This window comes from Heptranchias perlo, chromosome 27, assembly GCF_035084215.1.
Source record: "Heptranchias perlo isolate sHepPer1 chromosome 27, sHepPer1.hap1, whole genome shotgun sequence".
Classification (NCBI taxonomy): Eukaryota; Metazoa; Chordata; class Chondrichthyes; order Hexanchiformes; family Hexanchidae; genus Heptranchias; species Heptranchias perlo.
In genome coordinates, this window is record NC_090351.1 from 13,735,949 (window position 1) to 13,762,951 (window position 27,003).

Sequence of the window (27,003 nt, forward strand, 5' to 3'; positions counted from 1 at the left end):
CAAATGCATGCTCTTCAGTCACTCATCCCATTGGACGCTAAAAATATGGCCACTGCCAATGACAAGTCCCTTTGTGTTTATATTAACATTGGAGGCACGAGCTGAAATCACCCCTTCTGATGGTGTGGGCTGCTTTGGTGGCAGCATTTTAAAAAAAATTTTTTTATTCGTTCACGGGATGTGGGCGTGGCTGGCAAGGCCGGCATTTATTGCCCATCCCTAATTGCCCTCGAGAAGGTGGTGGTGAGCCGCCTTCTTGAACCGCTGCAGTCCGTGTGGTGACAGTTCTCCCACAGTGCTGTTAGGAAGGGAGTTCCAGGATTTTGACCCAGTGACAATGAAGGAACGGCGATATATTTCCAAGTCGGGATGGTGTGTGACTTGGAGGGGATCATGCAGGTGGTGTTGTTCCCATGCGCCTGCTGCCCTTGTCCTTCTAGGTGGTAGAGGTCGCGGGTTTGGGAGGTGCTGTCGAAGAAGCCTTGGCGAGTTGCTGCAGTGCATCCTGTGGATGGTGCACACTGCAGCCACAGTGCGTCGGTGGTGAAGGGAGTGAATGTTTAGGGTGGTGGATGGGGTGCCAATCAAGCGGGCTGCTTTATCTTGGATGGTGTCGAGCTTCTTGAGTGTTGTTGGAGCTGCACTCATCCAGGCAAGTGGAGAGTATTCCATCACACTCCTGACTTGTGCCTTGTAGATGGTGGAAAGGCTTTGGGGAGTCAGGAGGTGAGTCACTCGCCGCAGAATACTCAGCCTCTGACCTGCTCTCGTAGCCACAGTATTTATATGGCTGGTCCAGTTAAGTTTCTGGTCAATGGTGACCCCCAGGATGTTGATGGTGGGGGATTCGGCGATGGTAATGCCGTTGAATGTCAAGGGGAGGTGGTTAGACTCTCTCTTGTTGGAGATGGTCATTGCCTGGCACTTATCTGGCGCGAATGTTACTTGCCACTTATGAGCCCAAGCCTGGATGTTGTCCAGGTCTTGCTGCATGCAGGCTCAGACTGCTTCATTATCTGAGGGGTTGCGAATGGAACTGAACACTGTGCAGTCATCAGCGAACATCCCCATTTCTGACCTTATGATGGAGGGAAGGTCATTGATGAAGCAGCTGAAGATGGTTGGGCCTAGGACACTGCCCTGAGGAACTCCTGCAGCAATGCCCTGGGGCTGAGATGATTGGCCTCCAACAACCACTACCATCTTCCTTTGTGCTAGGTATGACTCCAGCCACTGGAGAGTTTTCCCCCTGATTCCCATTGACTTCAATTTTACTAGGGCTCCTTGGTGCCACACTCGGTCAAATGCTGCCTTGATGTCAAGGGCAGTCACTCTCACCTCACCTCTGGAATTCAGCTCTTTTGTCTATGTTTGGACCAAGGCTGTAATGAGGTCTGGAGCCGAGTGGTCCTGGCGGAACCCAAACTGAGCATCAGTGAGCAGGTTATTGGTGAGTAAGTGCCGCTTGATAGCACTGTCGACGACACCTTCCATCACTTTGCTGATGATTGAGAGTAGACTGATGGGGCGGTAATTGGCCGGATTGGATTTGTCCTGCTTTTTGTGGACAGGACATACCTGGGCAATTTTCCACATTGTCGGGTGGATGCCAGTGTTGTAGCTGTACTGGAACAGCTTGGCTAGAGGCGCAGCTAGTTCTGGAGCACAAGTCTTCAGCACTACAGCTGGGATGTTGTCGGGGCCCATAGCCTTTGCTGTATCCAGTGCACTCAGCCGTTTCTTGATATCACGTGGAGTGAATCGAATTGGCCGAAGACTGGCTTCCGTGATGGTGGGGATATCGGGAGGAGGCTGAGATGGATTATGCACTCGGCACTTCTGGCTGAAGATGGTTGCAAACGCTTCAGCCTTGTCTTTTGCACTCACGTGCTGGACTCTGCCATCATTGAGAATGGGGATGTTTGCAGAGCCTCCTCCTCCCGTTAGTTGTTTAATTGTCCACCACCATTCACGACTGGATGTGGCAGGACTGCAGAGCTTTGATCTGATCCGTTGGTTGTGGAATCGCTTAGCTCTGTCTATAGCATGTTGCTTCCGCTGTTTAGCATGCATGTAGTCCTGAGTTGTAGCTTCACCAGGTTGGCACCTCATTTTTCGGTACGCCTGGTGCTGCTCCTGGCATGCTCTTCTACACTCCTCATTGAACCAAGGTTGATCCCCTGGCTTGTTGGTAATGGTAGAGTGAGGAATATGCCGGGCCATGAGGTTACAGATTGTGCTGGAATACAATTCTGCTGCTGCTGATGGCCCACAGCGCCTCATGGATGCCCAGTTTTGAGCTGCTAGATCTGTTCTGAATCTATCCCATTTAGCACGGTGGTAGTGCCACACAACACGTTGGATGGTGTCCTCAGTGCGAAGACGGGATTTCATCTCCACGAGGACTATGCGGTGGTCACTCCTACCAATACTGTCATGGACAGATGCATTTGCGACAGGTAGATTGGTGAGGACGAGGTCAAGTAAGTTTTTCCCTCGTGTTGGTTCGCTCACCACCTGCCGCAGGCCCAGTCTAGCAGCTATGTCCTTCAGGACTCGGCCAGCTGTGGTGCTACCGAGCCACTCTTGGTGATGGACATTGAAGTCCCCCACCCAGAGTACATTTTGTGCCCTTGCTACCCTCAGTGCTTCCTCCAAGTGGTGTTCAACATGGAGGAGGACTGATTCATCAGCTGAGGGAGGACGGTAGGTGGTAATCAGCAGGAGGTTTCCTTGCCCATGTTTGACCTGATGCCATGAGATTTCATGGGGTCCAGAGTCAATGTTGAGGACTCCCAGGGCCACTCCCTCCTGACTGTATATCACTGTACCGCCACCTCTGGTGGGTCTGTCCTGCCGGTGGGACAGGACATACCCAGGGATGGTGATGGAAGAGTCTGGGACGTTGGCTGAAAGATATGATTCTGTGAGTATGGCTATGTCAGGCTGTTGCTTGACTAGTCTGTGGGACAGCTCTCCCAATTTTGGCACAAGTCCCCAGATGTTAGTAAGGAGGACCTTGCAGGGTCGACTGGGCTTGGTGTTTTGCTGTTGTCGTGTCCGGTGCCTAGTGGTCCGATGCTGAGTGGTCCGTCCGGTTTTATTCTTATTATGACTTTTCATAGCGAGATTTTACAACTGAGTGGCTTGCTAGGCCATTTCAGAGGGCAATTAAGAATCAACCACATTGCTGTGGGTCTGGAGTCACATATAGGTAAGGGCGGCAGGCTTCCTTCCCTAAAGGACATTAGTGAACCAGATGGGTTTTTACGACAATCCGGTAGTTTCATGGCCATCATTACGGATACTAGTATTTTAATTCCAGATTTTATTTTAATTAATTGAATTAATTAATTGAATTTAAATTCGTGGCGGGATTTGAACTCATGACTCTGGATTTTAGTCCAGGCCTCTGGATTACTAGCCCCGTAACATAACCACTATGCTACCGTACCCTTACATTGCCATTAGTGCCAAAGTAATGAGGTTAGGTCACATATGCATCAGAAAATACTTGCATGTATTGTACAGCTTCCTATGAACTGTTTGAACTACACAGTAAATCGATACAGTTTAGTGCATTGGTTTAGAAACAGGGAGGTATGTGTTACACTATGCACAAACTGGCCATGAATAAATGTTCAGTTTATAAAATATTGACTGCTCATAGGTTTTTGAGATCAGAACATAAAAGTACATCATATAATAGTAATATGAAGCCTTGTTCAGTGAGAGTATGGTTCATGCTAGAGTGAATTTAATATGACATCCCTGTTTGATTTTGTGCTCTATCTCACCTCCCCAGATTATTGAGACAGATTCCAAACCTAGTCTGATTGCGGATCAAATGCTGCCACTTCACTTCCACCAGGAATCCATCAGTCAGGGACTGAGCGCAGTACCTGTTCTGTCCAACACATTTCCAGTCACCGGGAAAAACTGTAATTTACTTTGCATCATTAACAGCAAACTTTCTTGCCTTTGACTAATTATTGCTACTCTGGTCACTGCTCCGCAAAACTTTCCTCTCTAGTTCTTTTAAGTGCTGATTATGCTTTCCGACACATTGTTTCTCTTTCTTACATCCCTACTGTGTTGAAATCAAGAGAGTCTCCAACTCTAACTCATTCTTTCTCAGGATTTCAAAACCATGGAACTCCTTACCTTAAGAGCAGGGGAGTTCTCCCCTGGTGTCCCGGCCAATATTTATCCCTCACCCAACATCAATAAAACGGGTTATGTGATCATTATCACATTGCTGTTTGTGGGACTTTGCTGTGTGCAAATTGGCTGCTGTGATTCTTACATTACAACAGTGACTATACTTAAGTAGTTAATTGGCTATAAAGCACTTTGGTACATCCTGAGGTCTTGAATGGCACTATATAAATACAAGTCTTTCATTTTATTTTACCTCCCTCAGGCTCTCCTTTCTCCAACAATCTTTAGGCTTTTAAAAATCGCAGACCAGCATCACCCAATTATTACTCTTTGATTGACCTGGTCTGCTTTTTTCAACCATGGCCGTGCCCTGCAGTTTGGGCCTTGACTCTTCACCTTACTTTCTCAATAAAAAAAAACAAAATTGGGTATGGCCAAAACAACAAATATAAACTGACTGTAATCGTACCCCACAGGGAACAATGTCCCCACCCATTGAGCCCTGACAACTGGAAAAGTTAAAGTCATTATCAAGCTTAGAAAATTTATAATGTAAGTGACAGCAGCACGACAGATCCAGTAACATGTGAAAAATATCTGGTTACTGTAAGTATTAACACCACTTGGCCTGCATTGCTGCTGGCTAAAAATCATGATAAGGATCAGTGGTTCCAGACATCATTTGTTAATGAAGCCAGATACAAAAGGTGTCCAATTTATCTGGAAACACTCAGCAGGTCAGGCAGCATCTGTGGAGAGAACAGATAGTTAATGTTTTGGTAATGGATCCTTCATCAAAAACCAAAATGTTAACTTATCGGTTCTCTCCACAGATGCTGCCTGACCTGCGGAGAGTTTCCAGCATTTTCCGCTTTTGTTTCAGATTTCCAGCATCTACAGTTTTCTTTGTTGCTTTTTGTCCACTGTATCTGTGTGTCTGCTTGTGCCTCAGTGTATCCATAAAGGAGATGGAACAGTAACTACATTCTCTCACCCTTTACAGCAATTCAGTGAAATATTACGATTCATAGAACCAAAACGTTGGTTGTTTGCTTTTTTTTTTTAACAGGGAGGCAACCAGCAGACTTATTTAATTGAATAGCATTTTATTACAAACAAGATATGCTGCAAACCCAGTGAATCAAATAGACCAGAGCTTATTTTATAATGAGATGGACTAAAGACCCTTTTGGAATGTGGTCTTTGCTTTGTAACAAGTCTCGCAGAAAATAGCTTAATACTTTTTCTCCACATTAGTAAGCTTCAGTGAAAATAACTTCTTGCTCATCACGAATCTGATGAAGGGACCTATTTGGCCTTGAAAGCTGCTGTCTGCACCTTTTGAAAGCAGTTCTGCACACTTGGGGTCTCACCCTCCAGCCGATGAATTATTGTGTTAGGCGATTTTTACAAGCAGGAAAGTACAAACCAGTGGCCAAAATACTATAGGCTACTAACTGCCCTAAGCCCTCCTGCAAAGCTCTACAGAGCAGTGGAGCAAAATAATGTTTGAAAACTAAAATAAAAAAACCTAGCACTAGCATAAATTGCTACCCAGCATGTTACAGGAAGATGCCAAATATGGACTGGGAAAAAAAGACAACTGGGAGAACCAGGCTGAGGAGACAAGAATCTGAATAATTGAATTTGTAAGTATAATATTTTGCAGATAAAAGATTGCAACATTATGGAGCTCACATTGGCACAGCTCTCACAACCAGTGATGTATAGCTTCCGATCACAGCTAGGCGCTCTTGTTATGGTTCAGTGGATAGCACTCTTGCCTTGGAGACAGTAGGTCGTGGACTCCAGTCCCACTCCAGTTACTCGAGCACAAAATCTAGGCTGACACTTCAGTGCAGTACCGAGGGAGTGCCGCACTATCGGAGCTGCCGTCTTTCAAATGAGACGTTAAAGCGAGGCTCCGTCTGCTCTCTCAGGTGGACATAAAAGATCCCATGGCACAATGCGAAGAGCAGGGGAGTTCTCCCCAGTATCCTGGCCAATATTCATCCCTCAACCTATAATCACTAAAAAAAAATGATCTGGTCATTATCACATTGCTGTGTGTGGGACCTTGCTGTGCGCAATTGGCTGCCTCATTTCCTACATTACAACAGTGACTACACTTGAAAAGTACTTCATTGGCTGTAAAGCACTTGGGAATGTTCTGAGGTTGTGAAGACGCTATATAAATGCACGTCTTTCTTTCGTCACCTGTACAACTGCCCCCCTCAATAAAGCAATCAACCAGTTCAATCAAAACAAAAAAAACCCTCTTTCAGTGCAGGGAAGGGTCATTCAGCCCAAGATGAACACATGTGTCTGCTACCCGCCCAAAATATACAGAGACATGGCCAACAATTCATTCCAACTCCTCATCATAGCATATATTGCCTTGTCACCAAATTCAGTGGATCTGCAAGAGGGAATTAATATATAAGATGTCATGTGAACACACTGTAAACTGACTGAATGTGCTATGTGAACATATTTAAAGCTTCTGTGATTTTCCTTTTGCTTGGGAAAAATATATTTTTTAAGTTTATTACATCATCACCAGGCGACTTCAACTGTGCTGATTAATTCCCCTTCCCAGGTTTCTTTTTAGGGAAAATTTCTCCCTATTTCACTGCCACATGCAATCATGGGTGCTGGTCAGTCTCCGATACCTTGCTCAAGTGACCATTCTTCATGTGTGAGACTGTAACTCATACGACTATGTGGGGCATCACATCACAGCTCGATTCTGTCCTCACTATTGGTTGACATATACTTTCCATCAGGGCCACTTGACGAGGATCAGGAGCTTGAACTCTTGTTGATTCCCTTCCCTATCCTGGATGCTAAGGCTGACTGAAATTCCAGCAGAGATCAGCAAACTCAACTCCTATTGGGAATTGCTGGTGCCCACTTTAATGCCTAGGTTTCATGCAGCATTGGCCAGGCCATCTAATTTGCAGAGAATATCCAGCCTGTGTAGTCACACCACAACAATTGTGCTTTAGGCACTAATTCAATAACACTATGACACAATCTAATGGAGGGCAGCAAATCAGTGTGGCGATTGCACAATGTGTATACATCACTGACCTGGAAGGACTCCAGGCTTTACTTTAAACTTGCACAACCAACATCCACCCGTCACACTGAGTCACCCTTTACAGGTGCTGACTGACCAGCTGTACATTTACAGCATTTTCCATTTGCCAACATTTGCAGTTTTTTTCTTCGTGGCCGGTTCACTTTCTTTTTAAAAGGGAGAGTAAAATAATGCTGTTTATTAAAATATCTGACAGTAACAAATAGCACCACTAATTGCCCGACAGTTATTTTAAAGGTAACAGTTGGTATGGTGAGACTATGCAAATCCACATCCAGTTAATGGGGTGATAAAGCTGCTGATATTGTGCTGACTGCAGCTCTGCTATAGCATCTGTTAGTTTCATTTCCTTTGGGCACAACATAAAGAGCCAAAAGGTTTTTTGCTCTTTGGATAAAATCATCTAAATGCAGCTTCATTTCTGTAACTGTGATTTTTACCCTTGGTAAATCACGGTACAGAGGTGTTAGTCTGTCAGTTTATCAGGGCTCTGTTGTCATCATTGTTAATCACTGTGACATGCATCTTTTATTTGGCAGGTGTTTGTGATGCCTTATTTTTCCATTTGTTTCCCCTAATTTACTCTTTTCTCCCTTCAGCAGCTCGGGTTGTTTTTGGGTTGGGGGGGGGGGGGGTGGGGGAGAGCAGGGAACCTGTAGCAGGAGGACGCGGGCAGGGTTCACTGTTCAGTGACGCCTGTTGGTCAGTGGCAGTGAGCTGTTCAGTCAGGTGCTCGAGCAGCTCCTGATGGCAGTCCCATTTCCAGTGACGTTGGTGGAGTTCAGGTGCAACTCATGTCGGGGAACAGCCGTGCCAGCCATGGCTCAGTGGTGGCACGGTCGCCTCGGAGCCAGAAGACCACAGGTTCAAGCCCCACACCAGAGATTTGAGCACATAATCCAGGCTGACGCTCTCAGTGTGGTACGGAGGGAGCGCTGTACTGTCGAAGGTGCTGTCTTTCAGATGAGACGTCTGCCCTCTCAGGGTAAAAGATCCCATGGCATTATTTCAAAGAAGAGCAGGGGAGTTTCGTCCAGTGTCCTGGCCAATATTTATCCCTCAACGACCATCACTAAAACAGATTACCAGGTCATTATTGCATTGCTGTTTGTGGGATCTTGCTGTGCATAAATTGGCTGTAACATTTCCTATATTACAACAATGACTAAACTTCAAAAGTACTTAATTGGCTGTACCATGGTTTGGGACGTCCTGAGGTCGTAAAAGGTGCTACATAAGTGCAAGTCTTTCTTTCTTTTAGTTCCATTTCCATGGAAACTGGCAAGCCTCTGCTACTCAAGCTAAGTGGCTGTGTTTTGTAAGCTCAGACAGTGAGTACCAGCAGGTTTTAAACCATGGGGACCATCACATCCAAACCAAACCTTGTCCTCACCTGAACTCCACCAACGTCACTGGAAATGGGACTGCCATCAGGAGCTGCTCGAGCACCTGACTGAACAGCTCACTGCCACTTACCAGCAGGCGTCACTGAACAGTGAACCCTGCCCGCGTCCTCCTGCTACAGGTTCCCTGCTTCCCCCCCCCCAACCCAAAAACAACCTGAGCTGCTGAGATCATCTTTAGTGCCCCTACCACTGCTCCAGCTGGGATCAGCTTAACCAGCAAAGGCCACGAAATAAACCTGGGGCCTTCCCATTCAGACTGGCTCAGTATTATATCAGGCAGTGCACTGACCACCTGAGCCATTGGAGAGCTCTTTGTGCCTGTCTTTCCATAAACACTTTAATTCCCACTTGACCCTGACAACATGCCCTACCACATCCACTACACAAGTTTATCACGCCATGCACTACACCAGCATGTTGTGTCTTGTACAGAACTGTTTTTAGCAAGGCTTAAAACAGCTCTCTACCAAATTCCCTCTGTTCGTCTGTTTGTTTATCACTGTGTGTATATTAGCATTGAATTACTTGTGTAGTAAGCAAACAATTAGCTTATAAAAATTACCTCCAAGGCAAAATAAATGCCTGGGATTTATTCTGGCAATTTCTCAGTCATGTGCAGTATATTTGAAGAATAAAGTTTCCAATGAGTGTCACCTGTCCTAATATCTCTTTATGGAGACTCAGTGTCAAATTTTGTCTGATAACACTCCGGTGAAGCGCCTTGGGACATATTACTATATTAAAGGCACTAGATAAGTGCAAGTTGTTCTTGTAGCAAAGTTTTACTGCATCAGCTTGGCAGAACTACCAGCTGCCTACATGGTGACAGTGAATATGTCACGGTGCCCGTGCCAGCATTGGTGGCCAGGCCGTGCATGATGAGATGCTGACACGTAGAAAGATAACAATGACAGATTTGTGATTGAAGTTGTATGTACCAACAAGGATAAGGACATGGAGTGCCAGGACGTTCAACACACACACAGCCAGAGAGACAGAGAGACCGAGAGACAATGGAAAGGGAAGTTAGGTGGGGTGTATAATGGGCGGCCGGTCTGCTCCTGCCCATTTATCATCCCCGGTGAAACTGAATTTTACCCCCGCTCATTTTAAATAAGGGCACACACAGAAAATCGCAGGTCTCACTGTGAACTTCTGTTACCTGAGCTTGCATTAGAATAACAAAGATCCAAACAATGGGAGAAGCAGGTGTCTAAAAATATAATTGCGTTTTTTTTTAAAAAGTGTGCACGAGATGCCTACTCATTGGGCCGAATCTTTCTGGTAAAATGAAGGCATGTCAATGACGCACGTCATTTTTAATGTGCAAATCGGCCACTTCAGGGGATTAAGTGACACACTGTGAGTTGCGAGTCTCCAGAACTTGCTGCTCGATTTATGCCGCTCCGCCATTTGCTTTGCACAATTGGCATCTTGCCCTTAGCCTCTCTGTTATTTTTTTTTGAAGAACTTGCTGGATTTGCATATTAATTTTCCATTAAACTCGCCTCTGAAACGTTAACTTTGTTTCTCTCTCCGCAGATGCTGCCTGACCTGCCCAGTGCTTTCCAGAATTTTCTGTTTTTATTTCAGATTTCCAGCATCCGCAGTATTTTGCTTTTGTTTTAGTGTATAGTCTTCATTATTGGAAATAGCCAATTTTTTTTGGAAACTTTGTATCAAAAAATTAAAACCTTTTTTTTGAAAATTGCAAAAGCTGTTCAGCAATCAAAAGATTAAATAACACTGCAGCCAAATATTCCAAGAGCCCTTTAATAAAAGCACCATTATGGCAAAATTCATATGAAAGAAATCAAACACACAGCAACAAATCCTAAATATGCTTTTGTATTGAAGAGTTTTTTTTGTCACTGTCTTCATCAGTAGCTAGGACAACTAAAGTCTGATAGTTTTACAACCTTGTCTTTACTTGCTTCCTTTCTTTGGGGGGGGAGGGGGGAGGGAGGGGTGAGAGACTGAGCAGCAGTGGGGGACGTGACTGAAAGGCGAGGTAAATCAGATCATTTGTGAGGAGGCTTTTGAAGGTGGGGTGAGGTGTAGCAAGGTTGAGGCGTTGAGGAAGTGAACCCCAGAGTGCAGGGGTGTGATGGCTGAAGGCTCTGCCACTGTTGGTGGGCCAGGGAATGGGGTGGGGTCTCAATGCAGCCATGCAAGTGGGACAAGCAACTATGTGTCTGCTGGAATCAAGTCATTGCAGTTTGGGATACTTCATATGTGTAGCCTGCACCATGTTGTCAGCCAATATTAATGGGTTTCAAGGGTATTAAAGGATATGGAGCCAAAGCCTGTAAATGGAGTTAAGATACAGATCAGCCATGATCTATATGAATGGTTGAACAGGCTCGAGGGGCTGAATGGCCGACTCCTGTTACTATGTTCCCATAATGATAGTGACCAATATGAAAAATGATTGAGAGTTAATCACTGCTGACATGGTAATTGTCTTTCTCATCCCCACTTGTGGAAATTCATTACCTCCAGTAATTTTTGTCTGATTACACTCCTGTGAAGTGCATTGGGATGTTTTACTATGTTAAAGGCACTATATAAATGCAAGTAGTTGTTGCTGTTATACCTGGATTTTTCACACTGTCTGTATATAAACTGCATGTACAATTTCCCTGAAATCAATACCAGATTACACCCCCTGCACCCTGGCAGTAATGATATCACAAGCTCTTTAAGTGTGTCTAAGAATATCACACTACATGGTGCTTAGTTCATCTGAAATGTGGCTCTCTAAAATCATCAGCTTATTTCAAAACGTTTGCACCTCAAGTTTAAAAGATGTGACCAACCAACATCGGGAAGAGTGATCTTGATGAATGTTGTAAAATAATGCTGATGGGTTTCAAGCTGTCAGAACCAAACTCTCCAATCTGACTGGTTAACATGGACTGTCTCCAGGGGAAACATGCAGGGGGTTATATTGGATAACCCCCAAAAACAGGCGCTGGGATCGCAGTGTGCGATTAACCCCACGCCCGGTCGTTGAGATGCAGGCAGCATGTAACATTCGTGCTGCGTGCACTATTGAGTGGCTGCTGACCAGCAGGGAGCCCACTTAAAGGCAGCCTGCACCTCTTAAAGGGGAGGTACACTGTGGCTGCAGGAAGTGGAAGTCAATTGTGAAGTGAATCTGTGCTGCAATGTCCTGAAGCAAGGTGATGATAGGAACTCTGGAATTTTTAATGAGCAACAACTGGGCTGCTTAAAGTCTGCAGGACTCTGATATTTTCAAAATACAAGATACGGGTCTGAACAGCAAACAGAAATCACACACTTAAAACACAGATGCAGGTCCCGTCCTTATGTTTAAAAACCGTTGATTTATTTTAAAACATTGAATAAAGGTTGCTCACAGCTACATCCCACATCCTCCAATCTGCACACCAGACCCCACCAATCTGCCGATCTGAGTTTGTACCGGGCCTGCGACACAGCGTGCACCAAGGGTCTTGGATGATGCACTGGAGGCCTTGGTGCAAGAGTTGGACAGAAGGAGGGACATCCTGTATCCACGGTGGGGGTGGGGGCAAGAGGCCCTCCAGACATATGCTCAAGAGTTAGTGGGAGGCAGTAGGGAACGAGGTCAATGCCAGGAGCGTAGCATCTCAAACATGGATGCAGTGCAGGAAGAAGTTCAATGCTTTGACACGAGTGGTCAAGGTGTGTGAGTACAACTATCAAGTGGCATCTCCCACCAATTGCACCACAAACCGCATCCACTGCTCCACGCACTACACCCCCCCCATCACCCACATACCAACAAAATCTTTATTAGTACTAAACGCTTCCAATCAGATGCTCCATCTCACCCTCACAAGTTACCACTGTTGCAAGTTGCACACCCACGACTCACAGGTCACACACACTGGCAGCTATTCAACCACGACAGGTATATCACCCAAACATCTTGCAGGGCACTCATCGACACACTTCCTGCTTTCTTGCGGGAGAAGATGGCGCACAACAGGAATGGCGCAAATGACCATGAACCTGCTGTCCTCTCAGGATGACAGCATTCCTGTCCCACGCCTGCCACTCCACCGTGCCCTTGCTGTTGCCTGTCAGCTAGCCAGCCCACTCCCTGTACAGTATTGAAACTTTATTATCGGCACATAGTAAGAAAGGAACAGGAGTGGGACATTTAGCCACTCAAGCCTGTTCCACCATTCAATGAGATCATGGCTGATCTGTGACCTAACTCCATATACCCACCTTAGCCCCATATCCCTTCATACCTTTGGTTAACAAAAATTTATCAATCTCAGACTTAAAATTAATAACTGAGCTTGCATCAACTGCCGTTTGCGGAAGAGTCCAAACTTCTACCACCCTTTGCGTGTAGAAGTGTTTCCTAACTTCACTCCTGAAAGCCCTGTCTCTAATTTTTAGGCTATGTCCCTTAGTTCTAGTCTTCATATATACGAGACCGCCAAAAACAGGTACAAATGCATCAGCAGCCAGAAGCAATAATCCAGCAACTAACCTGTAAATCCTGCATGATCCCTTTAAATAGCGCTGATTGGGCAGGGGGGGGTGGGGGGGGGGTCCTCCATGCCGTTTAAGACCTGTTCAGCTATGTGAGGTTAAGACCGTGCATTGGCTGGAGCGTGACGTTCCAATATAGCAGTGGTCCCTTTAAAGCAGCGTTGCACATGGATTTAGATCATCATCTCCCTACTGTACACGTTGCCGGCATTCGTTAGGTGCGCATATACAAACGCCTTTACCAATATGGCGTCCTGCATGTGTCAAGCCGGAAGTGTGCGCGTGCATCTCGGATGCCATTTTTGGGGCTTACACAATGGGCGCTACGCAGCCCAATTTAGCCCCCACATTCTCTTGTGAAACATGTGTACCAGACGCATGGGCTAAAGGCTTAATGCCAATGTAAAATATGGAAGGGTGGCATATATGCAGCAGGATGTGATGATGGGAGGATTCAGGTAGCGGAAAGATCAGCTTCAATGGGTGATCTTCGACTTTTTTATATGTGTTCTTAAGTGGTCCGAGGGGTGGGGGAGTAGAATCCAGATAAAGGATCAGAGTTCGGGGCATTATTGCCTATTACTTATTACACAGAGACTGAGAGCACAAGTGAGTTGCAGAGGAATGAATTCCGAAGTTTTCTCTGCAGCCGTGGATGGTTGTTGGAAATATAATAAAATGTTTGAAGTGGATGGCTCGAGTGAAAAGGTGACTACAGGCCAGAATTTGCTGTCAAAATAACGGTGAGGCTAACAGCGCTCACTGTTATTTATGTGCAAATCGGACAGCAACTTCAGGCGAGGACAGGTGCACCGTTAAACACGAAAATCTGGACGTTGCTCTCAGAGATGCAGCGCTCTGCCGTTAACTTCCCGAAAATGTCATCTCCCTGTCTGACTCACCACTGCAATACATTGAATGGCCTGAAGTTCCTGTACTTGGATGGTAGACACGAACTAAACTCGCCAGAGAAAGTTAGGGCTTGTCCATTTCAGATGTAGCCACTGACAGTGTCAGTTACTAAGAGTCAGATGAGTAGGAGCATGATGGGGAAGTGGCCTAGGAGGTAGGAAGCAGGCTTCATGGAGGAGATGAGTTTGGAAAGGAGAAAGGGAGATGGGAAAGAAACTGCAGAATGACAATGGATTGTGACTGGAATGGGTGAGTGAACAGGACATAGGAACAGGAGTAGGCTGTTCAGCCTTTCTGCCATTCGATTAGATCATGGCTGATCCATACCTCAACTCCATTTACCCGCCTTTGATCCATGTCCCGATACCCCAACCTAATAAAAATCTGTCGTTCCCAGTCTTGAAAATTTCAATTGACCCAGTATCCACAGCCTTTTGGGGGGGAAAGAATTCTAGATTCCTACTACCCTTTGTGTGAAAAAGTCCTTCCTGATTTCACTCCTGAATGGCTTGGCTCTAATTTTAATATTGTGCCCCCTTGTTCTGGATGCCCCTATCAGAGGAAATTGTTTTTCTATATCTACCGTATCAAATCCCTTTGTCATTTTAAAAGAACTCAATTAGATAACCCCTTCTAAACTCAAGGGAATACAACCTAAGTTTATGCAACCTGTCCTCATAAATTATCCCTTTAAGCTCTGGTATAATTTTGGTGAATCTGCACTGTAACCCTGTCCAAGGGTATATCCTTCCTATGGTGCAGTGCCCAAAACTGAAAGTAGTATTCCAGATGGGGTTTGACCAAGACTCTGTACAGCTGAAGCATAACTTCCTCCTCTTTGCATTTCAGCTCCCTGAAGATGAAGGCTGACATTCCATTAGCTTTTTTGATTACCTTTTGTACCTGTGCACTAGCTTTTAGTTATTTGTGTCCCTGGACACATAAATCCCTTTGTCCTTCCACATCCCCTAGTCTCTCACCATCACAAAATTATTTCAATTTATCTTTCTTGAATCCAAAATGGATGATCTCACACTTGCACTTCCCCACATTGAACTCCACCTGATGTAGTTTTGTCCACTCACTTAATCTGTCTTTGTCCCTTTGAAACTTTGTGCTCCCACCTACACGACTTACTGTGCCTCCTAACATAGTGTCATTAGAGGGGGGGGGGGGGGTGGGGGGGGGGGGAAGGGAAGGAAGGCGAGGTAGCAGCATATCCAGAATTACAGATGACTTCGATATCTTGGAGAGAAATAAATCCAAAAGCTCTTTGCGCTTATGATTAGAGGTGAAGGGGCAAAGGGGTAGCACAGAGGGCTTCAGGAGGTGTTTGGTCATGGGGAAAAGGAGCCTTAGGTTGTCCTTGAATAGTGGACAGTTTCAGCTGAGCTTGAGGTATCGAACTGCTGGACATCATTGAGCTAAAGCTGGTGCTGAATGATTTAAGATAGGGGAGCACTTTGCCCCAAACTGAGGTGGGCAACCCAGCAACAGTGGAAGCTCAGGAAATCAGTTGGGAAACACTGCTACCATCACAATCTGCCCTTGTTTAAAAAAAAACTCTGCTCAGCTCCCCCATCAATTCATATTTAAACTCCCAACTCCCTCTCCTCTGGTCCTCTACATGCCACAACACCTTTGCTGCGATAGATCTGCTCCCTTATCTCTGCCTTTGACACACTTGTTCCCTAGAAATAAAACTTTCCACCTTAAATGCTGCTATTTGTAATTACAATATTTAAGAAAACAATGGTCCTGTTGGTAGCCTGCATTTAAAAATTCAAACCACAAAAGTGCATCATTTTCAAAAGGATTGCAATAATATTTAATAGGACTTTAAAAATGACAGTCTTTTACACTAATTCAACTTAGCTGTTAAGGCCATCACATAAAACTGTTCAACTCTAGGCTGCATGTTAAAAATTAATCAGGACTCATCATTAATTCAAAACAAGACCATCAAGAACTCCAGATGTCTATTAAATCCTCCTGCAACCAAAGGAAGGTTTACTGTGAAGACAGAACAGTACATTTAATAATAAATGAACAGGACTTGCATATATTGTAATACAAATTCAGCTACACTACACACAGACCAGCTCTATGGTGCTTACTGTCATTAGGTCCATCGCACCCAAGTTATCACACTCAAAAATGACCATTAGATGGTATACCAGTGTTTTAGAATCACATCCCCACCACTATGCGCTGTCATTTTGAGTGGTGACTCAGGCAAAGTGGAGTTAATGGCAGCAACTTCTGCCAATACAACTAGTGCACAGTATACATTAAATGTGACCGTTTTTTATAAAAAGAGGAAAAATAATCATTTGCAGGATCATGTGAATTAAAATTAAGAATCGATTATTTAAGAAAGCCAGATTTCTTAAATAATGTATCTCTCCCCCCCCCCCCCAAGATATGTTGAATTAAGGCAAGAAAATGGGAAGATTATCTCTTTAATAAAAGGCTCTTCATTGCTAACACTGGACATAATTGCAACATAGCGTCATCTATTTTCTGACTGGCGAACAAAAAGAAAAATAATTATAAATGTTTCAAGACCAACTGTTTATGACAAAAACCCATTTAGACTTGTATCAAGGGTGGTCTAATTATACAAGTCCGACAGTGCTCACAATAAAAAAATAATTATCTCTGAAGGGGTCTGAACAGACAATTTTGCAAAAGAGCAAATTGTATTCCCTGGAAAAATGCCAAAATGTATTTTTCACAGTCTAAAGAGTATGTGTGGCTTGCGCTGTACACCATGGAGAATCTTCCGATTCCATCAAGGCAATTGCAGCGTTTAAAGAAACTGTACTTACTTTTTCTTTATACAAGAGCTGCTTCAGCAGTAAATGTAATGTAGAGACATTTCCAAAGGGAAATTGTTAAAATATTTCCAGCTACAGACACCAGCCTCTGCAATGTTAATATTCCTCAATCGAATTTGCAAAGAAAACGTTATGGTTGCAGAACACTTCCTGTGTAAATTCTAAGGCTTCTTCAATACCTTTACTCCTGATAAGGACACTCCTGTCCTTGAACATTTGTTCTAGGCTAAATCTACCACAAGACCAGTTGTTTACCTCTTCTGGAGATAAAGCACTTCTTGCAACACTTTAAACAGAATATGTTATCAGTTACATTACAGCATTCAAATTAAACTGGCTACTTTTTCTTTATCCCCTTTTCCTTGTGAACTGTGATCATAAGACAATTTAATTAGCAGGGTGCATTCAAGAGTTTCTCAACCCACCCACACGGGACACCGATCTAGTTTCCTCATTGCTGGCCTGTATAACTCTCTCCCGACATCAGGGGGAAAGATCTGCAGCCAGATTGGGAAAGTCACAATGCAGCTGCGGATGTACAAATCTTGCTGGATTTAAAGGAGAACCAGCGTCCCTTTTTTCTAATGTTTTCAGAGAAACTAAATCCAAGTTGGCTCAGTGTCAGCATCCGTGACTGAACCCACTGGATGGATATCCAACAAACAATTTGATTTTTCCACATAACAAGCGAGATTATTGACTCAAAAGGAGTGTCTGAGAAAATTTCTCCATTACAATGTTAAAAACATGCATGCACACATACTCACACACTATATTAAAAGTATACTTAAATGTTGTCTTGTTTTCAGGGGTGAATCACTGCACCATAATCCCTAATCAATGGCTGTCCTTCAACATATGCAATAGCCAACCGATTGAAGAAAAATGTGTGTGTGTATATGCAAACACCACATCATTCTGAAAGCTCTTTTTCAACAGAACCAACAGTTCCATGAAATACAAAAAGAAATGATTTCCTGTCAGAACATTTTGTTCAAATATTTTTCTATTTTTTTAATCTGACTTGATATGGGCAATAACTTCAAGGCAAAAAGAAATGCACAGCATGACTGCAGTCTCCAGGGATATATTTATGATTGTGCCACAGATTGACTTTGAGGATTAGGCCTAAAGGCTTTATAAAATCTAATAAAAGTAGATAATGGAAAAATAGCAAAACACATTACACTGCTAAAAAATCATTAAAAAGACTTTTGAAGATGAAATCAAAAGAAAATACTTACTAATTTTCTTTTGTCATGCCAAACAAAATAAAATTCATCAAACATCATTCATCCTTTAAAATGAAACCATTATGGGTCATTTAAAGGAATGGCCATGTTGGCAAAAAAGACTTCAACGGTGTCCCAAATGGATCAGCGGATAATGCACCAATGTGATAGTGAACCATTGTAAGATTGTGCCCTTGCTCAATAGTACAGTGGGCAAGTGAAATAGCTATAATGGTGTCTGTATGATATAAATGTGTGATTTTGTGTAGTTAAATAATCTGGAGCTGGAGGTGTAAATCAAACAGGATTGATATCAGGGCAGGAAGTTCGCAAAACCATTAACTTGCAGGAAAGGCAGCCTTAGCATTCCACCTACTGGTCGGTTTACATGAACAAGCTAAAAGATGAAACAAACAAACATCCTTGACTTGGTTAGGGCTGGGACTCTTATCAGATGCTGGGTGGTCGTAAAACAATGAAACCTTACAGGCTGGTCCATGACACCTGGCCTGGAAGTTGGAGGAGTCAAGGAAGGGCTGGGGGAAGATGGATTCCCAGCCTTGACAAAGGCAAGAAACTAGATAAGGTGAGGCAAACACAGTCTTCAGCCACTGTGTAAGGTGATGATTGGTTGAGACAGAGGTGGGACACTAGTTGTTTTTGCAGACCCCTGAAAGGTGGAAGATAGTGGGGAAGGCTGACCCTTTTTCCTTAAAGAAACAAAGAACTCCAGGCACCATTAAACACCTCGCCTTTTTGGGAGACCCCAATAGGGCAAGGCCCATGTCAATAGCTAACCCTGGGTCCACCCACAAAAGGGGCATATAAAAAGAGCACCCTGCACTGATATCAGGTTGTAGAGACTTGGCAGGAGTAACGACTGGTAGCATTGGAGACCAGCTAAACGGTAATTTCGAAAAACAATCGGGATCAATAGAAGTGGCTCCAGGCAGAGCAGAACGGAGGACGAGGAGTCCAAGAGGTCACCCCTGGCGGGGCAAAAGACTGGTGAATCGGCGAAGGTACCCCAGACGGGGTGGAAAGCGCGCTTTCTTCAAGACTCCTGGACAGACACGACTCTACCCAGTGCGGAACGGGTGCTATGATCTCTTGCTCTGTGTCGTAAACCACTGCCCCAACACTGCGTGTGATGGTCCTTTTGTGAATTTCAATAAAGCACCTTTTTACCAAATTGGAGTCAGGTCAATTACCGGCAACAGGGAATAAAGATCCTTACAGAATTGGCAACTCTGGTGGGACCTGACTAAAATTGGTGCTCATTTGGCTTCATAGAAAGTCCTAGGACTGACCTATTCCGCGGTACGTCAGCTTAGGGAAGAGAACCGAAAGGGAGTGCATTTGCCAGTGGTTTTTGTGTCTAAGGGGATGGCTAGTCATGTGAAAAACATGGAGTCAGTCCTACAGGCAGAATAGGAAAAATTAAAATGGTACTGAAGCAGTTAAAACAGTTATGAGTGATAGTGGGGACAGCCTCCCTGCGGTGATGGCCTTCATCCAGAAACAGGTGGATGAGGGTACCTTCAAGCTTAAAAGAGGCCGTCACCTACTAAGCAATGCCGCCCTCTTCTGTGTGAAGAGGGGTGAGCAGTTAAGATCTGATCTGGAAAAAAGAACTGAGCCAGGTCAAAACGCAAGCCCTCGAGCTAGGAAAGGAAAATGCTCTGATAAAACGGGATCTCAAGCTGCAAAACAGGATGCATGACCTAACAAGCACGCTGAAACAGCAGCAAGAGCCAGGGGCATGCGTCTGCTGCGCTAGCAGTCAGGTCACAGCAGATGAAAGAGTGAATTCAGGAAATGGAGGGAGAAATTGGAGGTTTAACCCAGGAACTAGAGGATGCATGAGGGGTTTCGCAAGAAGAAATAGCTACGCCAGGAAGAGAGGCCGACCATTCCACATGGCACCTCAGGATAGCTGAGCTGGAGGGCAGACTGGGATGCCAGAACGCCGTTGTTTCAGCCATAACCAGGGGACAGGGGATCCTAGGAGACGCTCTTGCCTGGGAGGGACCATAGGCCCCCTATCCCTGCCCCGACACTGAGCAGGGGTTTCAGGAAAAAGAGCTGATGCCAGTAAATGTGATAACAGCCAGCAGGACAACGAGAAAGAAGGGGGGGGGGGGGGGGGGTGCGAGGCCCACCATAGTAGAATCTCATCCGATAAAGCCAGATTTTGCGCAGGCACTGGCCAGGGAACTCGGCCCAATTTGACAGGGGAACGACCCGATTGCCCTCATAGGCGCATGGGACGCTTCAAGCGCATTCACCCCGAGTTAGAAGATACCGATTTGAGACAGGTGCCAACGCCGAGATAAAAGCAAGTATCAGTTTTGACTTCCTTGACCCAGGCGCTGAGGCCTCGGTTCTGTTTGATGTGATCTGCGACATACTGGGGATTAGGGGTGTCAATGCGATGCTCCATTGCTCCCAGATAGTGCAGAACCCCACCGAGCGCCCGATCACGATCAGTAGTAGATTACGTGATCTATATGAACGGACCCAGTGTAGGCAGGGGAAGCAAGATTTTCACAATGACGAGGAGTTTAAACAGATGTTCTTACAACAACTGCATTGGTTGGTACGCATCGCACTAGGGGTATCAGTCTAGATGCGTTACGACTGGGACGACCTCCTAGCAGCGGTGGTGCTGGCATGGGGTGTGGTATGGGATTACTCCTCGCCAGGTCCAGTGGCAGGAGGCAAGGGGAAACCCGTTACTCTAATGGAGGGCCCACAGGGACCCCTGAGACTACCCTTTGGGAGAAATATCCCCCAAAAAACCCGGGCAGTGCTACAACTGTGGCAGAACCGGTCACTATGCCAAGGAACGTAAGTAGCCACCGTGTTATTGGACTTCGGGAAAGAAAGGTCCCGAGACAGAACCCTCCCAGGAGTTCCCCAATGCCTCCTCTATAGAACAAAAGATTATGGATAGACTCCTCGCCCTAATGAAGGGGCGGGTGCCCCATCAGGGGCCGGCGCCTTACCGGTGGCAGTGCCCACTACGAAGATGCCCTCAGCCCCAGCAGACACGAACACCGCACCCGCTGGTGTGTGGCCTGCACCCCCGACCTCCCAATGGGCAGCAGTGTTCGCGACTCACAAACACGACTGTGGCCGGATGCAGGGAGCGGAGGTTGTGAACGGACCACCACACCCCTTTGCTAAGCAATATCCGATCCCTTCTGAAAGCCGCCTGTACGTAAAGGCCACCATCGACTCTTTGACGTTTGACAATTGATTATCACAAATTAAACACCGCGTGCTCACCAATGGTCAGGGAAGCGCAAACACTGTTGTCCAAAATACCCACTGGCAGCAAACACTTCTCCACTCTGGATGTTGCAAACGGCTTCTGGAGCATTCCGGTCCAAGAGGAGGAGCAATACAAATTTGCCTTTACTTTCCAGGATCAGAGTTACACCTGGACTGTTCTACCTCAGGAATTTCACAACACCCCGACTATCTTCCACAAACGCCGTGCCACCAAAGGCTTTTCCAAACCACGCTGTTTATTGCAGTATGTGGACGATCTGCTGTTGGCCATAGACACAAAAACGGAACACCTTACACTGTTAGATGAATTACTGCAATTTTTAGGGGAGGCGGGGCTCAAACTTAACCCTCGCAAGGCCCAACTCCTAAAAGAGCAAGTGACGTTTCTCGGGGTTTGCAAATATAATCTGGTATATAATATTTTATGCCTTGTAGATGTGTGTGACAGGGAGAGGTCAATTTGGACCCACACTGAGGTGGCTCATCCCGACTGGAACATGGACACGGGATTCCCAGGGAGCTTCCCCAGACGGACTGTATGCTGAGGGTAGAGGGAGACGGCGTAAGCCTGGAAAATGGGACAGAGTCATATTCCATTTCCAACCTTCACACATGGGAGGGGTTGTCCTTCCGAGAATGTAATGTCACATAAACAACCAACACAAGATACACAGTCAAAGAAGGCACCAGGGGAGTGCATACGATGTGAGTGTGAGGATTGTGGAAGGGTCTATCAGCGGATGATGGTTTTTGGGGAAAAGATTGCGTTACAGCCACCAAGGCAAGGGTAGTTATTGCGTGACCACAGCAGTCAGTAGCATGCTGAACGGGGACAACATCACTTGCCCATTCACCAGCTCCAGCTTCTGCTTTAAGCCCCATTTGCCCTCTAAGGTTGGACAGCAGGTGCTGTTAAACATCGAGGACCATACACAAATTAATGTGACAATAAATGACACCCTTAAGACTGAGTTACACACTTATGTGGCCAGCTTCGGATATGATATTCCCCGCTTCCAGGACTTGGTAACACAACTCCCTAAAACATTTCAACCTACTAAGGCAGGATAATACCCTGATAGACGAGGATACTGACAATCTTGAGGAGGAATCACACTGGTGGGACACAGGATCAAACATATCGGTCCACCGTTGGGTGCGTATTGCCTCTCACCTCCTTGTAGTATGGCAGCTCCAGTTGAGCATTTACTTACTGTATGTACTCGCATTGTTAAATGTATAATTGCCAAATTAAGACACCGTACTGAACACCTAGAGACAACGCAGTTTCTGAGGGAACTAAAGTGAGGGGTTGGAGAGGACGCCACCCCTCAAGGCAGGATTGTGCCCTTGCTCATTAGTATAGTGGGCAAGTGAAATAGCTATGATGGTGTTTGTATGCATAGCTCTCTCTCATATATACATATTTATGATTTTGTATAGTTAAATAATCTGGAGCTGGATGTGTAAATCAAACATGACTGATATTAGGACAGGAAACTCGCAAAACCATTAACTTGCAGGAAAGGCAGCCTTTGCATTCTGGCCGGTTTACGTGAACAAGCTAAAAGATGAAACAAACATCCTAGACATGGTTAGGGCTGGGACTCTTATCAGATGCTGGGGAGTCATAAAACAATGAAGCCTTACAGGTTGGTCCATGACACCTGGCCTGGAAGTTGGAGGAGTCAAGGAAGGGCTGGGGGAAGATGGATTCCCAGCCTTGACAAAGGCAAGAAACCAGAAAAGGTGAGGCAAACACAGTCTTAAGCCATTGTGTAAGGTGATGATTGGTTGAGACAGAGGTGGGACACTAGTTGTTTTTACAGACCCCTGAAAGGTGGAAGATAGTGGGGAAGGCTGACCCTTTTTCCTTAAAAAAAATGAAAGAACTCGAGACCCCAATAGGGCAAGGTCCACCCCCAAAAGGGGCATAAAAAGAGCACCCTGCACTAATATCAGGTTGTAGAGACTTGGCAGGAGTAACAACTGGTAGCATTGGAGACCAGCCAAACAGTAATTTCGATGAACGATCCGGATCAATAGAAGTGGCTCCAGGCGGAGCAGGACTGAGGACAAGGAGTCGAAGAGGTCACCCCTGGCGGAGCAGAAGATGTGTGAATCGACGAAAATACCCCGGGGTGGAAAGCGCGCTTTCTTCAAGACTCCTGGACAGACACGACTCTACCCAGTGCGGAACGGGTGCTATGATCTCTTGCTCTATGTTGTAAACCACTGCCCCAACACTGCGTGTGATGGTCCTTTTGTGAATTTCAATAAAGCACCTTTTTACCAAATTGGAGTCAGGTCAATTACCGGCAACAGGGAATAAAAATCCTTACACCATGCAGACAAGAAAGGTCCTAGGATTGATTCCTGGTTTGTGTTGAGTTCGGGCTGTTGTCAGTCAGGACGGTGAGTTGGGAAGCGCCAATTGATCTGTGTCCCCACATTTGGGAATAGAAACAGAAATTCAGATTTTTGCTTCTGATCAGTACCCAGTAACCCTTCTAGAATGTGTGTGTACCTACACACATTAGATAAGGGTAGGAAGGGGCTGGGCTTAACTCTGATATCCCTCCCACCTTCAAGTGGTTGAATGGTCTGGCAGCACACGATGCCTGGGCTTAGGAATGGGGAACAGCCACTTTTACAGGGACCAGAGGGCACCAGTACTTGGGAAATCATAGCCCAGGATGGGACGACTTCAAGTTAAATTACAACAAGGTGAAGGATGAAGTGGCACACGTTCTAAATGCTGAAAGACAAAGTTAGGACTGATATCAGGAAGTTCTTCTTCGTACAAAGGATGCTCAACGTATAGGGTTGCCAACCCTCCAGGATTGCCCTGGAGCCTCCAGAAATTAAAGACCAATCTCCAGGAAACTGCTGCGAGCAACCCAGGAGAAAAATCATAGGGGTGTTAAAAATTGTGCTTTTCAAAAAATAATTTTTGAACACTTTGGCTATTAGTTATAAAAATATCTGAGATGGAGAAAAAAGGCTGTTTGATTGTATGATTTTTGACTGTCAATTGGGTAATCAAAAGTCTATTCACTTTCCAACTGTTGTGGGAGGGCGGTGCACCGAGAGGAGAGACATGTTAGGCGACCAATGGCAGGACTGTGGGGCGGGGTGGTTGTAGGCAGGAGGTCATGTAGTGAAACCTCCAGGAATATGTCCAACCAGAGTTGGCAACCCTAACAACATATGAAGTAGATTCTTGAGTAGGGTAGTGAAGGTAAAAACCCTGAAATCATTCGTTGGATGTTGTGACCCGACTTTAATCGCTCCACCATTGGCGGTCCTGCCTTCAGCTGCCTAGGCCCTAAGCTCTGGAATTCCCTCCCTATACCTCTCCACCTCTAAGACGCTCCTTAAAACCTACCTCTTTGACCAGGCTTTTGGCCACCTGTCCTAATATCTCCTTATGTGGCTCGGTGTCAAATTTTGTTTGATAATACTCCTGTGAAACGTTAAGGAAGGTCCTTTTTTCACATCTTAAATCATTATCCAGACAAATAGCAACTTGCATTTGTACAGCCCCTTTAGCGCTACGCTAAAGGTGCTGTACAAATGCAAGTTGCTATTTGTCTGGATAATGATTTAAGATGGGAAAAAAGGACCTTCCTTATCGCAAAGCAGGGTAGATACAGATAAGAACAACGACAAGGGTGACAAGTCAGGAAAAATTAATTGAAAGGAGTTAAATAGAATATACAAAGATTTAAATACTTAATTAGAAAAAAATAAAAAAGGGAGAAATTCAAGATGATGTGGAAAGCTGTATAACCACTATTAATACCGTCATTACAGCAATGCTAACACTTACTGTTTGCATACAAGTATTACTGATGCAGTACAGTAAATCTGAATTCAGTGTGAATTAGTCAATTTCTGGTGCACTTCTGCCCCACCATTTGCTTCAAGCCAGAGAGAATGGTTGACCACAGGGAATGAAAGTCATGAAGCAAATCAACCACAGTATAGTGCAACGCACTTTACCTTGGCCCAATTTAACCTGATGTTCACAACTTGGATATGAACAAGCCACATTTGTATGGAACACATTCTCATCATATCACAAATGGTGACTTTGAATTAAGAAATTGCAAACTGGATCTTTAAAGGACCGTTTGGATCGCAGCGAAGACGTGAGTCACCTGCAACTCAGCACTGTCGATGGTCCCCATCTCTGTGCTCTTTGTCTTCTGACAAGTTGTGCATTAATGAGTCAGTGTGTGGAGCAGAGATGTAGAGTTTGAGGCCTGTGAGGTCTGATAATCTGCTCTCAGATGGAGAAGAGCAAGCCCTCCTGTCAGTGGAAATTATCATAGAAATTTACGGCACAGAAGGAGGCCATTCAGCCTATCGTGTCTGTGCCGGCTGAAAAAGAGCTATTCAGCCTAATCCCACTTTTCAGGTCTTGATCCGTAGCCTTGTAGATTATGGAACTCATGTGCTTATCCAAGTACTTTTAAATACGATGAGGGTTTCTGCCTCTACCACCCTTTCAGGCAGTGAATTCCAGACCTCCACCCCTTCTGGGTGAAAAAAATACTCCTCAACTCCCCTCTAATCCTTCTACCAATTACTTTAAATCTATGTTCCCTGGTTATTGACCTCTCTGCTAAGGGAAATAGGCCCTTCCTATCCACTCTATCTAGGCCCCTCATAATTTTATACACCTCAACTGAACCTCCCCTCAGCCTCCTCTGCTCCAAAGAAACAACCCCAGCATATCTAATCTTTCCTCATAGCTAAAATTCTCCAGTGCTGGCAACATCATTGTAAATCTCCTCTGTACCCTCTCTAGTGCAATCACATCTTTCCTGTAATGTGGAGATCAGAACTGTATGCAGTACTCCAGCTGCGGCCTAGCTAGTGTTTTATACAGTTCAAGCTCCCTGCTCTTATATTCCATGCCTCAGCTATTAAAGGAAAATATCCCATATTCCTTCTTAACCACCTTATCTACCTGTCCTGCTACCTTCAGCAACCTGTAGACATGCACTCCAAGGTCCCTCTGTTCTAATACACTTCTCAGTATCCTACTATTTATTGTGTATTCCCTTGTCTTGTTTGCCCTCCCCAAATGCATTACCTTATACTTCTCCAGATTGAATTCCATTTGCCACTTTTCTGCCCACCTGACCAGTCCATTGATATCTTCCTGCAGTCTACAGCTTTCTGCCTCACTATCAACCACACGGCCAATATTTGGATCATCTGCAAACTTCTTTATCAGGCCCCCCCATATTTAAGTCTAAATCATTGATATATACCACAAAAAGCAAGGGGCCTAGTGCTGAGCCCTGCGGAACCCCACTGGAAACAGCCTTCCAGTCATAAAAACACCCGTTGACCATTACCCTTTGCTTCCTGCCACTAAGCCAATTTTGGATCCAACTTGTCACTTTCCCTTGGATCCCATAGGCTTTTAGTTTTCTGATCAGTCTGCCATGTGGGACTTTGTCAAAAACCTGCTAAAATCCATGTAGACTACATCTTATCGACCCTCCTTGTTACCTCCTCAA

At 45.1% G+C, this 27,003-nt stretch overlaps 1 protein-coding gene across 5 annotated transcripts in view; it reads right to left on the bottom strand.

Annotated features, from left to right (window-relative positions):
* Positions 1-27,003, bottom strand: part of LOC137344420 (alpha-1,3-mannosyl-glycoprotein 4-beta-N-acetylglucosaminyltransferase C-like) — a 198,416-nt gene that overhangs the window by 29,198 nt on the left and 142,215 nt on the right. The window contains exon 1 of one of the 5 annotated variants that reach the window (XM_068007381.1): positions 16,929-17,048. The exons of the other annotated variants lie outside the window; for them this stretch is intronic. The gene's annotated coding sequence lies outside the window, so the exon portion shown is untranslated. Of the gene's footprint in view, positions 1-16,928; positions 17,049-27,003 lie in introns of those variants that run through there. 5 annotated transcript variants of the gene reach the window in all.